The sequence below is a fragment of the Carettochelys insculpta genome, chromosome 3 (assembly GCF_033958435.1).
Source record: "Carettochelys insculpta isolate YL-2023 chromosome 3, ASM3395843v1, whole genome shotgun sequence".
NCBI lineage: Eukaryota > Metazoa > Chordata > Testudines > Carettochelyidae > Carettochelys > Carettochelys insculpta.
This window is the reverse complement of record NC_134139.1, coordinates 8,466,087-8,483,707: the sequence shown is the minus strand read 5'-3', so window position 1 is coordinate 8,483,707 and position 17,621 is coordinate 8,466,087. Positions and strand designations below refer to the sequence as shown.

At 47.7% G+C, this 17,621-nt stretch overlaps 1 long non-coding RNA gene across 1 annotated transcript in view; it reads right to left on the bottom strand.

Moving 5' to 3' along the window:
• The window catches only part of LOC142010183 (uncharacterized), a 96,981-nt gene that overhangs the window by 54,022 nt on the left and 25,338 nt on the right, over positions 1-17,621 (bottom strand). Inside the window, exon 3 of the long non-coding RNA XR_012644715.1 lies at positions 5,863-5,930. This is a non-coding gene — a long non-coding RNA (uncharacterized LOC142010183). The remainder of the gene's footprint in view (positions 1-5,862; positions 5,931-17,621) is intronic.

Sequence of the window (17,621 nt, the reverse complement as noted above, 5' to 3'; positions counted from 1 at the left end):
TCAATTCACTGTGTCTGCTTAGACATGATAAATCAATCTCAGAGTGCTCATCCTTCCACCAGGACAAGAAGAATAGCTGACTTCAACAGGAAAGCAGCTCCCACCAACCTTACTGCATACAAAATGCCACAGTAAATACATTGGCTTCAGCTACACTGTTTATGTTGCTGAATTAGACAGATGGCAGGAGTTAGCATAGACAAGACCCATGGGTTTATGTGGCTGGGATGAAGCAGGGCAGGCAAGCAATTCAGGGCCTGAGTGAAGACCATCGTAACTGGCCGAAACTGCAGGAAAAAATTAGGTGGAGACAATATGACAGACATCTGGGAAGTTTGACAAGATACCAGAGTTAAAACCCCTGATCTTGCAAAAAGGTCCAAACAGGCTTTTGTGATTGGAAGTGGCCGGGATTTGGGTTTTCCATCTGATGTGAAAGACATCACCTTGTAACACCCTCTTGCCACCCTTCAATTTCACAATAGCTGTGTCTACACGTGCACGCTACTTCGAAGTAGCGGCACTAACTTCGAAATAACGCCCGTCGCAGCTACACGCGTCGGGCGCTATTTCGAAGTTAACTTCGACGTTAGGCGGCGAGACGTCGAAGTCGCTAACCTCATGAGGGGATCGGAATAGCGCCCTACTTCGACGTTCAACGTCGAAGTAGGGACCATGTAGACGATCCGCGTCCCGCAACGTCGAAATTGCCGGGTCCTCCATGGCGGCCATCAGCTGGGGGGTTGAGAGATGCTCTCTCTCCAGCCCCTGCGGGGCTCTATGGTCACCATGGGCAGCAGCCCTTAGCCCAGGGCTTCTGGCTGCTGCTGCGGCAGCTGGGGATCCATGCTGCAGGCACAGGGTCTGCAACCAGTTGTCGGCTCTGTGTATCTTGTGTTGTTTAGTGCAACTGTGTCTGGGAGGGGCCCTTTAAGGGAGCGGCTTGCTGTTGAGTCCGCCCTGTGACCTTGTCTGCAGCTGTGCCTGGCACCCTTATTTCGATGTGTGCTACTTTGGCGTGTAGACGTACCCTCGCAGCGCCTATTTCAATGTGGTGCCGCGCAACGTCGAAGTTGAACATTGACGTTGCCAGCCCCGGAGGACGTGTAGACGTTATTCATCGAAATACCCTATTTCGATGTTGCTACATCGAAATAAGCTATTTCGATGTTGGCTTCACGTGTAGACGTAGCCAATGAGTCACAGAGCTGGACACAATTTTCTGAATGGGGTGTCGGTACGTTTGGTTTGTGTGAGTGTGTGTGTTCAAAAATTGCCCAGTGTTGAGCTTGTGAAATGTCTTTTAAGTGGAAGCAAGTTGAGGGAATGTCTTGCAATTTTCAAAAGAAATTTCAACTGAAAAAGGTAGGCTGCTATTGAAAAGGACTGGGGAAGTTTTGTGACTGATCTTCTAATTTCAGGCCAAGTTGGCTGTGTAATGAACCTAGCTACTCAGGGCCAAGCTGCACCAAGTCTTATAAGGTTCTCCTTAGTGCATCATGGCTCAAAGTTAAGTGTCTTCTGGTGCCATGTCATATAGGCTATTGCCCCATATGTCCGGCATGCATTCATATGGATAAACTGATGTTATACTACAGCCATCATGAAAGGGAAAGGTTGCAAATAAATACAGCGACAAATGCAGGTAAAACATAATAATTCCTAGGTTGGCCCCTATGGGCAGCCCAATAGAGCAGGGTTGGCCAACCCGCAGCTCTTGAGCCACGTGCGGTTAAATGCCGCTTCTCCCCAGAGCTGCACGCGGGGAGTGCACCCTGCCACTCCACACACACGCCCCAGTGCTTGGTGTGAGAAGTGAGTGGCAGCAGTGGCAGTTGTGGCGGGTTGCTGGCATTGAGTTAGAGCAGGGGAGGTAGGGAGCTGGGGGTGCCTGGCTCTGGGGGAGGGGGGGGCATTGAATCACATATTATATATTTATTTTTATATAGCTATAAAGATATATTGTAGATATAGATACAGACCTATAAGATACATCTCTATAACTATAGAGGAATAGATGTATAGATATATAAAAATAAATACATAATACATGACTCTTTGACTCTAACTGGCCATTCCTGCAATAGAGGGTTCAGAGCCTCTCACGCTTAATGTCTATAGTGCCCTCTTCAGTACATTCCTCTGTTAGAGACCCGTGCCCACTGGCAGGGGCGGGGGATAAAGGAGGCAGGTGCTCTGGGACCTGGAAAGTCAAAGAGGCCCAGGACTTCGGGCCACCACTGCTACTGTGGCAATAATGGCACACAGAACCCTGGTCCCTTTAAACTGCTGTCAGAAAACCGCTCGAGGCACTCCATGAGCCATGAAAGGCAGTACTGCTTCTGCCACCCCCAGCCCTGCCCCTTTGGGGAGCATGGAGACACCCTCCCCACACTAACCTTACCCGGGGGCCTTGGAGGCTGTCAGCTCCCCTGTAGAAACCAGTGGGTAACTGTAACAGAATACACACCTGTACTTATACCTTATGTTCTAATGTTATGATCCTTGTACACAGTGGCTACGTCTACACGTGCAGCCAACATCGAAATAGTCTATTTCGATGAATAACGTCTACACGTCCTCCAGGGCCGGCAACGTCGATGTTCAACTTCGACGTTGCTCAGCCCAACATCGAAATAGGCGCAGCGAGGGAACGTCTACACGTCAAAGTAGCACACATCGAAATAGGGATGCCAGGCACAGCTGCAGACAGGGTCACAGGGCGGACTCAACAGCAAGCCGCTCCCTTAAAGGGCCCCTCCCAGACACACTTGCACTAAACAACACAAGATACACAGAGCTGACAACTGGTTGCAGACCCTGTGCCTGCAGCATAGATCCCCAGCTGCCGCAGAAGCAGCCAGAAGCCCTGGGCTAAGGGCTGCTGCCCACGGTGACCATAGAGCCCCGCAGGGGCTGGAGAGAGAGCATCTCTCAACCCCCCAGCTGATGGCCGCCACGGAGGACCCAGCAATTTCGACGTTGCAGGACGCGGATCGTCTACACGGTCCCTACTTCGACGTTGAACGTCGAAGTAGGGCGCTATTCCTATCTCCTCATGAGGTTAGCGACTTCGACGTCTCGCCGCCTAATGTCGAAGTTAACTTCGAAATAGCGCCTGACGCGTGTAGACGCGACGGGCGCTATTTTGAAGTTGGTGCCGCTACTTCGAAGTAGCGTGCACATGTAGACGCAGCTAGTATGTCCTATAAACATGCCATTTGAAAACTCATAATTTGCTGGTCTGCATTGCCCTGGTAAACTATGTGCGGCAACATTGTTTGTGAAGTTACAAAATTCCCTGGCATGACCTTATTAACATATGTTCAAGAGCCAGAAGTTGGCAATCAAGTCTGTCCTCAACAAGGGAATGTGTACTCTTTAATTTGCGTGCAAACAGTAAGCAAATTCATCAAGCAGGAAAGGAAGACAAAGGATGTCCAAATAGGTGAAACAAAACCATATGGAATGTCCTTTCACACAGACTCTTTGATTTTCAAGAGTTTTCAAGAGTGGGACTGAAAGTATAAAAAGGGGAGACAAACACCTCAAGAGACTTCTCCTTTTCTCTCCCTTCTCATCGCATTCATTGCACTTAAGGGTACAAACGAAGCAGGAGCTGACCTGAGGATTTGACCAGCAATCTGTGGTGGTGGGGAACTTTGCCTGACTCTAACATGATTTGTGAAGTCTGGCATTAGTGAACATCTTATCTTTATTTTCCTCGTAACCATTTCTGACTTTTATGCCTCAATAATTGTGCTCATTTAGAACATCTCTGTAGTTAATAAACTCATTTAACTGTTTTATCTAATCCAGTTTGTTTAAACTGAAGTGTCTGGATAACTATTTGAGATAAGGTGCTGGCGTATTATTCCCTTAAAGGAATAACTGACTTAAAATATTTGTACTACCCAGAAGAGGGCTGGGCAATACAGGTCAGACTTTTCTATTGGGAAATCTGGGGCTGGGAGTGTGTCCGGGGTTCTCCAGCAGTGTAACTGAGGCTGGTGAGAGCCAGAGTAATCCCCACGTGGTTGGCAGGACGCAGTTTCACGCAGGCCCGCAGGGGGCAGTTTGCAGGCTGGACAGTGCAGGGGGAAGCTACTTCAGCAGGGCATTGTAAAGCACCCAGCGTTGCAGGCTGGGGGTGACACGGCCCCACACTGGTGCTGATTGTAGCCAGATAAACCACAGTGACCTGCAGGCTTCTGGGAGAAGATCAGTCCCGGGTGTGCCCCACTGGGTGTGTTGCCACCCACCCACCCATCTACCCCTCTGTGGCCGTATTTCCAACCAGGCATCTGCTCACAGGCTGCCCCCACTGCAGGGGCTGTTGGGCTCAAGGGTCCCCTAGAATCCTCTGATTGTCCTTTTACAAGGAGAGGGCCCAGGAGAGTCTCTGACTGGGTGCTAGGTCCAAAAGCTCACTGACCACTTTTCTGGCCTAAGTCTCAGTGCCCAGGCTTTCACCAGCCCCCATCCCTAGACCTCATAAGAGCCTAACCAAGCTACTGGCTCTGTGTCCTGGAGAGAGTCCCACCAGGTCCCTCTCTGCTCAGCCCCGCTCATGGTCTGTGGCTCCCAACAGGTTCTGCACCCATCTATATCCTTCTGCCAAGCCTGTTGCTCACAGTCTGCTACACGTGTGACTGCTTCGTTTCCTGCTCTGCACCCAGCCACCCAGGCAGACCCTCCCTCCAGCCGTCTCCCACTTGTCTTGTGCCTTTGCAGTCCTGCTGCTCCACCCTGGCCTTCCCCAAGAAAGAAGGGTCACGTCTGGGATCAGGTGTGTTTGTCCCCAACTCCTGCTGGCTTGGACAGAGGCATGGGTCTGCTTCCCCACACTGGAGGGCCTGAGGGGATGAGATAATAGTGATTCGTTTTCAGCTTAGTAGATTCTGGATGGCTGGTTGTTTGCCAGCCCAACCCCCCGGCACTGCAGCCCCGATTCAGCAAAGCACTTAAGCACATGCCTAATCAGAGGTGGGAAAAGTACCCCAAAAGTTACACGTGGAAAAGTACAGTTGCTGGGGAAGGGGGGTGTACTTAACTCACTGGTGTCCCTCTGGAAAACTACTTGAGTAAAAGTACACACAAACACACAACACACATCTTTTTTGTACTCAGGTACCCAGAAGTAAAAGCAGCTGCACTTTTACTCAAGTAACTTTCTGGGTACTTTTCCACCTCTGTTTACAATGTTAGGGGCAGGAGTCATCGCAATGAAGTAAATAGAAGTAAATAGAACAAGTCACGTTTAAATGTTGGCACATACTGAAGCACTTTGCAGGCTCAGGTCCCCAGGCCCCCATGGAGTCTAGGATTCCCAAGGGGGACCCGAGCAGCACAAGATTCCCCCAAGTGGGAAAGGCAAATCACCAGCATCAGATTTCACGGTGAAATCAGCATGAAGAAGAATGGGAGACTGAGGATGGGAGGCAAACAGAGCCCAGTTCAGTCAATGGCAGCCTGCAGGACAGGGCCTTTTGTAAACAAGAGCTGATTTTAATTTTTTCTTTTTTTTTTGTGGGTGGGAGGGGAATGCTATTCTCTCACCGCCAGCTGACTCCTGCAGCTGTCCTGGCACCCATGCTTAGGGGCTGAAACACCACAGGACACTTTTTGCTCCCTTAAGGGTGACTTCCAGTTGAACCCCATGCCTTATAAAATAAAGCTGTCATAAGAAGGGGCCATCTAATATGGACCGGACTTACCTTTGGCTTCGCCTTGACTTTGTGTTTATGTATGGTTGTATTACCAAGCTTAAGTTGAATAATGTTTGCTCAAGATAACTCCCTTGTTTATGTTGGAGTCAGCCCGCTTTGATGACACAGGAAATAACGCTTCAGCAATGCTTACCAGCTGGACTGCAACAGGTCTCTCATTTCTGTAGGGGCGATCCCAGTATACCTCAGACTACGTCCAGCCTAGAAAACACAGAACAGGGTGTGACGAGTTCAGAGGAAAGCCAGGGAGCTTGGACGGAAGGCTGCCACTCCACATCTAGGTCAGGCTCTGCTTGAACACAGTCTGAGCTTTGGAAACCCTTGTGAGTCTGCAAAGAAGCAAAAATGTTGCCTCCCCATTTTGGTCAATGAAATACCAAACCTGTGATTGCCAGTGGAGGTGATGACACAGGAGCTGTGTCTTTGGGCAGACACCTGTGCAAGAGGTGGTATATAAGATCTACCTTCCTAGGTGCAGCCCTTGGAGGCAGACACCCCTTTGAGTCAACTTTCCTCCCTGTGCCCTCCTGGCACCTGATTACATACGCCAAAGGCAACTGATCACCCTCCCTGGTGCTCAGCTGATGTACTGACCAGGTGCTGGAAAATGGAGCCAAGCTGCTGTCCACGTCCCACCCACCTATGTTACGTTCCTACTTACTTGTATAAGCCCAGGACGAATGGACAGGTAGCTCACACAGTGGGAGGAGGTTGCTTGGACCTGTAGCCCAAGTCAAAATCCACCTCCCCGAATTCAGTTTGAACTGAAAAGAGGTGCAGTGGATCCTGATGGGTAGGCAGCGGTGATCTATCAACACAAGCTGAAGGCAAAGATGACACGGGACCAATCTCTGACATGGAAGCGATGTGCACCTTGGGCACAGTGAATCACAGCAATGCCTGCAAAAGACCAGCTGTAAACGTGGATGCTTACAGAGAATACATGGGAGCTTCTTGTGAACTCAGCTCAAGGCAGATGCAATTTTGGGTGGCATTAAGACAGCAGAGCGTGCAGGTCACAGCGGGTGATAGTACCACTCTGCTCAGTGCTGGTCTGGAGTAGTGTGTCCAGTTTGGATCCCCAGTATTGTTAGCCTATGATCAGGTGATATACCAACTCTGCCCTTGTTTTCATCCGAGATTTCAACTGCTAGCGCAGAGCCCCACCGGTGACCAGGCTTAGAGCAGCTGAAAAACAGCTGGGTTCTTTGTTTTGTGTTCGGTTTGCACAGTAATAGGAGGAGTCAGGTTACCACTTAATCAATTACTTTGTTTATTTAACTAACAAGTTAAGCTCTTGTGGCTACAATGTTACAAGGGTTATACTTTGATTACAAATAGCTAGCGCACACTTTAATTCATAGATCTACACTTGTTAAACGCGCGCAAAAGCAAAAGATAAAATACCTAGCGGGTCTTATTCTCACCCCTGCGTTACCAACGTGGCTTGGCCAGTCTTCTCTCAATCCCTTGGGAAGAAGTCTTTTTCCTTTTTTCCTCGAGGAAATGGGCATCCCCTGGGACCTCGGGAGACCATAACCCTCCTGTCCAGCAGGAAAGATAATTGGAGATCAAATAGGGGGTCTGCCGGACCCCTTTTTTATACCCATTGGGTCATATACGCGTCTTCCTTGTTTTAAAAAGTGCCAATTGAATTAAACTGTCTGATGCTGGTTCTCACAGGGAGTTCAAGGGCTTAGTTCACACCTGCAAGGTAGAGACAATTGAGGGCATTTGTTTCTTAATGGGACGGAGATTTTCCTCCATGTGGGACCGAGTGTGCAGGCAAATCAACTGACGGTAATTAGCCAAGGGCAGTCTGAGGCCCAGCTGTTCATTAGCCCATTGTTCTTATCAGCTTTGCTCCAGAGCATCAAAGACTGAGGCTAAGATAAGCACATGTGTGCTCTCAGACATTCCAGGGCTGGGCTGTTCCTTTTAACCCTTTCGTGCTCTGAGGAACCTAGGGAAGGCAAGATGGAGTAGAGCAAAAGGAGGGGTTCTGTCTGTGTACAAGTATACAGAAAGGATGGGGGAGGGATAGCTTAGTGGTTAGAGCCTTGACCTTGTAAGCCTGGGATCCTTCCTTGAGGGGTCCTTCCAAGGGTCTGGAGCAGGATAGATTTAAAAAAAAAATCTGTTGCGGATGGTGGTAGGCCCCTCTGTGAGTACAGGGGACTGGACTCCATGGCCTCTTGAGGTTCCTTCCAGGTCTAAGACGTGATCTGTATATGTTCAAACACAGCAAATCCTGTATCTTGGCAGGGGGGTTAGACTAGGTGACCCTTGCATCTTGCCTGATGACCGTGGACTGGTCCAGGATGGACAACAGCAGTGCAAGCTTCCCCCATTTGCCTGCAAATGTGCCTATGCCCTAGCCTACAGCAGGTCTAAGGAGACACTTAGCTCATGGCTAGCTGGGATACAGCTCTACTGGCATGAGCCTGCCACGCACCCAGTGTCCATGAGGACCCTTCTGCAACACACTACAAGTTCCTTTGTGTGCTTTGATTGACTCAGCTTTGTAAGAGGAGATCAAAGTGTAAGAGGGAATTTTTACAAGTTGGCAGCAGGGCTCACATGGACAGAGTGCCTGGCAGAAGTATGTATATCCCCACTTGCCACAAACTATGAGGCTGGTCTAGACCAGGGGTGCCCCAAGTGGGCCTGTATTTCCTCTTATGCCTTAAAAAGCAGTCTGCTTGGCATGAATTGCCACGCAAGCCCCAGCTAAGCTCTTTTACTGTCCTCACTATGGTGTTTTTCAGGAGAAGGAAGCTTTACAGGACATTGAAATTTTTCTTCTAAAATACATTATTCATTTAAAAGTTGTGAAGCCAAATCCTTAGCAATCATAAACTGGTATCACTCTCCTGGAAGACTTAAGTAAATTAATAGTCATTAAAATAGCTCAGAAGCAGTTACTTTGTTTGTTCCATTTTTATTTATTTTGCCAGTTTGAAAAGGCAGCTGGAAGCTATATCTCAGGTGTTTATATGGGTCCCATTATCAGAGTCTCTGAGCCTCTCACAATCTTCAATGCATTTACAGTCACCACAGGCCTATGAAACAGGTAAGGGGTGTAGTTCTCATTCACAGCTGGGGCTCAGAAAGTCTTAGGGCTTTTCCACATGGTGAAATCTGAAGAGGTGATTTCTAAATCACTCAGACCTGTTGAGTTCATGGTGACATAGTCCCATTTCAAACAAGACTACATGTGCACGGTGAACCTTTCAAAGCCATGTAGCTGTGTCTGCACCAGGCAGTTAACTGACTCAAGAAATCACGCACCTCTAGTTCACACCTGTTGTCAAGTCCTAAGTGACTGAAGGAAGTCGATGAAGGAGCAGAGACTTGGAGCCAGGAAGTCAATGAAGAAGCAGAGACTTGGAGCCAGGCTTCCCCAGTCCTGGATTAGTATCCTAACCACTGGCTCATGCACCTGCTCAAATGAGTAGAAACCTGTAATAGCACCCTATTCTTTTCGATATATTTAGGAGAAGGTGTTACTGTAATGAAAAAAACAATCACATGGTTGGTATTGCCTGGGATAAAATGTATAGTAGACCCCTGAGTTACGTGAAGGTTGTGTTCCTGCACAACCTCATGTAACTCAAATTTTGTGCAAGTCCTGAGGAGCCAGGAACCAACTGGTGCGCTGGTCAATTTCCTGGCTCCCAGAGTGGCGGAGCCTGGCTCCCGGCTCAGCGGGAGCCGGGAAATTGATCAGCACATTGCTGGTCAGTTTCCCCGCTCCTGTCAGGGGCAGCAGCCAGAAGTCAGGCTGCTACTGCTGAGAGGAATGGGGAAACTGCTCATGTCAGGGGTGGCAGCCACTCCTGCCAGTCAGGCTCTGGGCTGCCACCCCTGTCAGGAGCCAGGAAACTGACCAGCAGCTGGTCAGTTTCGCCGTTCCTCTGAGTGGAGAGGAGCTGGTGCCTTGCAGGCCAGAGCCAGATGCCAGCTCCCCAGCACTCAAAGTCGAGTTAATCCGAGATACACACAAGTTGAGTGCGTGTATCTCAAGGTTCTACTGTATAGCATGTCAGACTGTTAAAACGAATGATGAATAAAGAAGCTAGTTAATAGCACTGGTCAAAATATTTTGACAATTCAAAATGCTGACAAGGATTTTTCATGAAGAAATCTTGAAAATTCTTCCAAATTCCACGCCCCTGCCAGCAGCATACTGAGCTAATCTGAAGCTTTCTGAAAATTTTAATTACCTTTCTTCACCCACAAAATTTGAAAAACTTTCACAACCTTGACTTTTTGTGACCCTGAATGTTCTACATTTTTAACCACCTCTGCTATTTAACTGTCCATGACTATTGTCTTGGTGTGAAGTTATTCTAGCGTCAAATGTCTTCTATTAACATTTTCAGATGATAACTTATAATTGTGGGCAACACCCAAACAGTAGCCTTACGAAAAAAGCAGTCTGGCTTGCTGGGTGTATCACAATCTCTCTTTCCTCTCTTCTCTTCTTTTGGCAGTCACTTGATAACAAGTAGGACGTCTTCATGTCACCCTCCTATTTGTGAGTCTGTTGATAGATGATCAGCCGGATTCTAGAGCCACAGATCTCATCACAGAAGGGGCAGGTGTTGGTAGCTGTGGGAGGGGTGTGGGGCAGTTTTTGTTGCTCTTTTCTTCATCTCTGCCTCTCCTTGTCCACACTGCAGTCGGACCTCGCCAACTGTGCCACCCACCCATGGATTACCATTCTCCACTGGGGACAGTCTTGGGCAAGGTTCTCACAAGTGTCAACACCGATGCTGCACCTTTTCATATGTGCCTTCAGCCCATCCTTGTGTCGCTTCTGCTGGCCCCCAACGTTCCTCTGTCCTTCCTCCAACTCAGAAAACAGAATCTGTTCTGGGAGGTGCTGATCAGCCATCCGAACCACGTGACCAGTCCAACGAAGTTGCTGGTGAATGATAATGGCTTCAAAGCTGGTTATGTTCAACTCTTCCAGGATGCTGGTGTTTGTGCACCTGTCCTCCCAAGAGATATTTAGGGTTATCCTGAGGCCGCATCAAACACCCCAGACAGAAGGGCATGAGTCAGGCATGTCCAGCAGGAGAGGTGATGGCTGGGAGCCAGAAAACTTTAAGTGGGTAATACCAAGGGACCACACAGGGGAAATACAAGCATCACTTCCCAGGAACTGTGAGACAAAGCCCAGTATCATCTTCCAAAAAATGAAGGCCTTAGTGTTCTATTAACTGTCTATGTCTCCCCTTGAAGCCTTTTGACTGACAACCTTGGCGCACTGTAGTGCCGATGTGTAAATATTTGCATGACTTCAGATATGTTTAGACACCGCCACTTGAAGTTAAATAGAAAACAATTTTGTGCTTATGCTACCAGGCACTCAGAACACACCACCCCATGACAAAGTTTACTTCTTAAGAGTGTTAGAGCTAGAGCCATCCAAACACAATTGTTTCCTAATTAACCAAGATTTCATGCAAACAAACTCATAAGGGTGCTCAGCAGGGCTGGCCAACCCTCCAGGATTGTCCTGGAATCTTGACAAATTAAAGATTAATCTTTAATTAGGGGTGGTCAGGGAGTGAAGCAGCTAGGACTACATCCAATCAAAATTGGCAATCTTGTTTTAATTTGGTCAGATTGGAAGGGTTTGTGTGTCCTTTTACATCTATGGCCTCACTTCAATACTCACTGAAGTCACTGGGAGTCCTTCCATCAATTTGGATGGACTTTGCCTGAGGTCTTGCATGAATGTGTACTAGGGGCACAAGGCTACTGGAACATGGAGTTGAATAAGATTACACAATGCAGGGTCATCTTAATTCACACAAGTACTTCCCAAACCAGATTCCTTTTTTCTTGTTAATAATTAAGGCCCTACCAAATTTACGGCCATGAAAAACACATCACACACCGTGAAATCTGGCATTTTGTGGGCTTTTATTCTATGCTACACAGATTTCGTGGGAGACACCAGCGTTTCTCAACTGGGGTCCTGACCCAGAAAGGAGTTGCAGGGAAGTCACAAAGTTATTTCAGGGGGGGGTGCAATTTGGCCATTCTTACATCTGAGCTAACTGAGCTGCCTGAGGGCCCAGCTCTGCGGATGGCAGCACAAAAGTAAGGACAGCATTGTATGGTGTTGCCCCCATTATTTCTGTACTGCTGCTGGCAGTGACTCTGCAGTCAAATCGGGGTCCCAGCCAGCAGCTGCCACTCTCTAGCTGCCCAGCTGTGAAGGCAGCGGAGGAATAAAGGTAGCAGTACCACAAGCCCTCCACAACTCCAGATTGGGTCAGGACACTGACAATTACAATACTGAGGCTATGTCTAAACTGCAGAGAACAGTCAGCAAAGACACACAAATTGTGCTCCGCAATTTGCGTGTTTTTTGCCAACAGTTCTGTTGGGAGAGGCTTTGCCTGACACTTGGCCCATCCACATGGGCCCCAGCGTCAGGAAAAGCCCCTCTGCCAGGACATCCCGGCTACGTCTACACGTGCAGCCAACATCGAAATAGTCTATTTCGATGAATAACGTCTACACGTCCTCCAGGGCTGGCAACGTCGATGTTCAACTTCGACGTTGCTCAGCCCAACATCGAAATAGGCACAGCAAGGGAACGTCTACACGGCAAAGTAGCACACATCGAAATAAGGGAGCCAGGCACAGCTGCAGACAGGGTCACGGGGTGGACTCAACAGCAAGTCGCTCCCTTAAAGGGCCCCTCCCAGACACACTTTCATTAAACAGTGCAAGATACACAGAGCCAACAACTAGTTGCAGACCCTGTATATGCAGCATGGACCCCCAGCTGCAGCAGCAGCAGCCAGAAGCCCTGGGCTAAGGGCTGCTGCCCACGGTGACCACAGAGCCCCGCAAGGGCTGGAGAGAGAGTATCTCTCAACCCCCCAGCTGATGGCCGCCATGGAGGACCCCGCTATTTCGATGTTGCGGGACGCGGATCGTCTACACGTCCCTACTTCGATGTTGAACGTCGAAGTAGGGCGCTATTCCCATCCCCTCATGGGGTTAGCGACTTCGACGTCTCGCCGCCTAACGTCGATTTCAACTTCGAAATAGCGCCCAACACGTGTAGACGTGACGGGCGCTATTTCGAAGTTACTGCCGCTACTTCGAAGTAGCGTGCACGTGTAGACGCAGCCCCCTTCTGCCTCGTGGCATGAGGCATACAAAGGATGTCAGCAGAACGTGTCCACTTTGCCAAGAGTGGTCTTGGAAAAGCGGACACGTTGTATGGACACGGCAGAAGCCTGCAGTCCAGACATAGCCTGAAATGTCAGATTTAAACAGCTAAAATAAAGAAATCTACTATTTTTATATTTCTCTGACCATGAAATTCACCAAAATGGACCGTGAAGTTTGTAGGGCCTATAATAATAGTACTAAGAGTCAAAACAAAAAAGTAGTAAAGTAGCACTTTAACAAAATAATTTATTAGGTGAGCTTTTGTGGGACAGACTCACTTCTTCAGACCATAGCCATACCAGAACAGACTCAATATTTAAGGCACAAAAAACCAAAAACAGTAAGCAAGGAGGACGGATCAGAAAAAAATGATCAAGGGGAGCAAATCAGAGAGTAGAGGGGTAGAAGGCCTTGATCATTTTCTTCTGATTTGTCCACTTTGATTACTGTGTTTGGGTCTCTGTGCCTTAAATATTGAGTCTGTTCTGGTTTGGCTACGGTCTGAAGAAGTGAGTCTGTCCCACGAAAGCTCATCACCTAATACATTATTTTGTTAGTCTTTAAAGTGCTACTTGACTGCTTTTTTGTTTTGATAGTATATAGACTAGCATAGCTTTCTCTCTATTAATATTAAGAGTGTGACACTCGGAATAGCCTACTCCAAAGAGAAATTGCTGAGCTACAATTCATCTGCAAATTTGACACCCTCAGCTCAGGCTTAAACAAAGACTGTGAATGGCTGGCTAAATACAAAAGCAGCTTCCCCTCCCTTGGTGTTCACACCTCCAGATCAACTGCTGGTAGTAAGCCTCACCCTTCCTGACTGAGCTAACCTTGTTAACTCCAGCCTTGTTCTGGCTTATTTATACCTGGCCCTGCAGATTTCCATGACCAGCATCTGATGAAGTGAGTCTGCGCTCACAAAAGCTCATGCTCAAAACTTTTGTGTTAGTCTATAAGGTGCCACAGGACCCTTCGTTGATGTTACAGATCCAGACTAACACAGCTACCCCTCCGATACTCGGAATAGCCTGAGATTCAGTGTTAAGGCTGACACTGCTTAGGTGCTGATGACTTCAGACTGGTACTTTTTGCATGCCTTTCGGGCTCTCTGCTATATCCCCCCACTTTCCAGAGGTGCACATGAGCTGAGATGTCAGAGTAAACCAAACAGCTGAAGCTTCACAAATCTATGGCTGGGGTGGCATGTGCAAGGATACTGAAGGGATTTTGTAGGTGTAACAGGAATGAATCTGCTTCCGGGGAGTCCTACTGCAGTGAATCTCTCCAGTCATCCAAGGTGCTAGTGAAAGCAGGGGCATGGGGAGGAGCCACTGAGGGCCCCTGCAGCAGCACAGCCTTTGGGATTGTTTCCTTGACTTCTTAGGTTACGCCTAAAATGGACTTGTCATTTTTGTTCTGGAAGCTGGAGTTCATGAACTCCTGATGATCTGAGGCTTATGCAGTGGCCTTGAATAGGTCTCTACAATATTAGCTGCTCTCTTGACCTTAGTAGCAACAAAATGCTCCATGGCATGGCAAAGCAATGGCCACCTCAGTTTCCCCCACTGGCAGACAGAGGGCTAGGGGTTTAGTTCTACCACCAAACCTCTTAAGGAGTCTTCTCCTTTCTGGGGGTGGGGGTGTCAACAAAACAATACTGTTCTTTACCCCAAAAGTACAGGTTTTACGCTTCCCAGGCTAAACCAGCTTTCTGCAGCCCCTCCCTGGGCGATAGTCTTTGTGCTGTGATAGTCAGGCTACAAATCAATATAATTTTTGCTGCTGCAGGCTTGTGATTGTTAGCATCTTTCTCAAAGCCCCAGCTCCTGGAGTCGTGTCAATAGATGAGACTCTCTGCTTTTGTTCACAGGCAAGTGTAAGGTTTTAGCTTCTACCAACATGAAGGAAAGGCTTAAAAACGTGACCTGAGCGAACACTAGAATGTCAAAAACAAGATGGCAAATAAAGGTGTGCCACATTCATTACTTTAAAACATCACAATTGTTAAACTAGTCCAGTGGCATTAGGAGAATCTGACCCTGGATTTTTCGAATGTCTGGGGTTGGTAATGCAGTGGTTAGCATGGCAGAAGTGAGCAGAAACTTTCAAAGAAAGAGTTCTATAGATGATTCTTGCCTTGCTGTAACTCAACACCGATGACTCATTCTTCAAAGGGTAACCAAAAAGCCCTCTGTTCACACCCAAATTAAATAAAGCTTGTTAACAATTTTCACAGAGGGAATTTTTGATTTTTCAGCAGCGGCTGTGTCAGTTTCTGTCACTGGATGACAGAGGGCTGGGGATTTAGCTCTGCAACCAAACCCCTTCAACAGTTTTCTCCTTTCTGGGGAAATCAACAAAACAATACTACTTTTAAACTCTGATATTTAGGACTTATGCTTCTCAGGCTTGAGTTTTATAGATCCATTAATTCATACTGAGTTTCCTTTTTGTTCTACTGCTGCTGGCTAAATCTGAAGTTAAGCCCAGGGAGATTATCAAATGGCATCCATTGCTCTCTTCCTTTAAGGAATCAAAGTGATTCCATATTATTTAGGACTTGCATATTGCAGGTGCTACTGTAATCCTGTCTTGCATCCAGGCACATAGAATAGATCATTCTGGGCTATGAAGAGCTCCCGGTCAGGGTTCCCTCTAATGTTTTATATCCATAGGTAGAATAAACTTTGCCATGTGCACCCTGATATGTTCAGATGTACACCACCAACAGAAGCACATAATGCCGGCTGAAGGCAGCTGTGAGCACTTGATAACTAGTTGGGTGGTGCCTGAATCTCTGCTCAGTGGCCGCCCAAGTGCTGGTCATACAGGGAACTCTGCTCCCAACCTAAGGGTCTGAGCCAAAGCTCGTTGAAATCAAAGCAGGTTTTCCAGCTAACATCAGTGGGCTTTGAATCAGGCTCCTAAGATGTGTATTGTCGGGAAGCATTTGCAGAAATCAGTATTTCTCTCCCAGTCCCAGTGCACTCGTCCTTTTCTATTAATAGCGCAACTGGGCTGTTGAGAAACCAGAGAAGCAAACAGTCCCCGGGGTACCCGATTAGAAAGTACACCAGCAGCCTGCAAGCTGACATTCTTGTGCAGTGGGAAAGGTGACGCCACACTGTTCTTCTCCTTGTAGGATTTCCACCTTTCATTTCCTTCCATTTACTGTTACGTGCTGAGCCAGGCTGAGAGGGTGACTCCCATCCCCTGCCCAGCGCTCACGTCTCAAGCTCTTGTTCACTTTCCTTCCCCTCCCTCAGTTTATTCCCAAAAGCCTGGCTGGCTATCTGCAGCTCATCCCACACCCACCCTCCCTCAGTTCCTGGAACCCCCAAGGTAACAATGGACAGAGTTCAATCATTGCACCGAACTGGGGCTTTAGGGATAGCGCTGAACAAAGGGAAGGTCCACTGCCCCATGGAGACACCCAGATCAGCACACACCCCTCTGAGTCACAGTCCCGTCCCACCCTGCTCCCATGTTGTGGTAATTTATTGCTGGCCTATATACAAAAAGCTACACTTGGCCCCTCCTCACCCAAAATCTGTTACAGATAGAAACTCTCTAATCCAGAACTCTCTCCTCTGGCAACATCTGTAATAATTTTTGTTTGCTGGTTGACCATTTATTTTGGGTGTGGCCAGGTTTCCCATGGTACTATGGTCCCCACCAGTCCTGGTTCTCAGGGTTCTGCACTGTTATTTAACTCTAATTTATTTCTAAATATCTTCTAAGAGCCCAGTAGCCAGTGGAAGTGTTGGTAATGTGCTAGACAATATTGACCTCCCGTGGTCCAGCAAATTCTCTCGTTCAGCACCGGACAAGTCCTGAGAGTGCTGGATTTGAGAGGTTCAACCTGTATTAATGTTGCAAAGACAAGCACATGATGGCTAAGAAATACTAGCTTTACAGTAGCGTGCAACCCTAATTCAACCCCCTGGAGTGTATATGTTATTAGACAGGTCTTGGCATTCTCAGAAAGAAAACATGAGATACTAGGCAATTTAGTGTTGAGGTAACAGGAAACTTACAGTAACACAAATTTTAAAACAAGAACCCTAAATGTGGGACAGGACACTATAAGTTTAGGATACCATTCCATAAAAGATTCATGTTTAAGGTCACCTAAAAAGCCTTAACTGTGCCTCAGAAAAAGCTGGCATTTGAAGACAAACTTTTTGCATGTGCCTGCACACAAGTGTTTGGGTCTAGTCTGCATTTCAACATCCGTCCTTAATGCAGCTTCATCTGGTTGGTGAGCACAGCAGAATTATTTTGTTCTTGTGACACTCCAGGTCTACATTAGACCTCAAAGTCGATTGTAGATACGCATTTGTAGCTATGGCAATTGTGTACCTAGAATCAACTTTATCTACAATTGACTTACCTGGCCATCCTCACAGAGAGAGGTCAACAGGAGAAATTTTTCTGTTGATGTCCCTTACTCCTTGCGATATTGAGGTGTTCAGGGGTTGACTGCTGACCCCGCATAGTTTGATTTTGTGCGTCACCCAGGGCGGTGGGTATCTGCAATTGACTTTAAGGTCAAGTGTAGACCTGGCTTGGAGTGTCACAAGAACAAAGTAACTCTACTGTGCTCACCAACCAGGTGAGGCTGCACTGGGGCATTGCCAGCTCACCTGGACCTGACGTTATTTGCTGCAATGACATCCAATT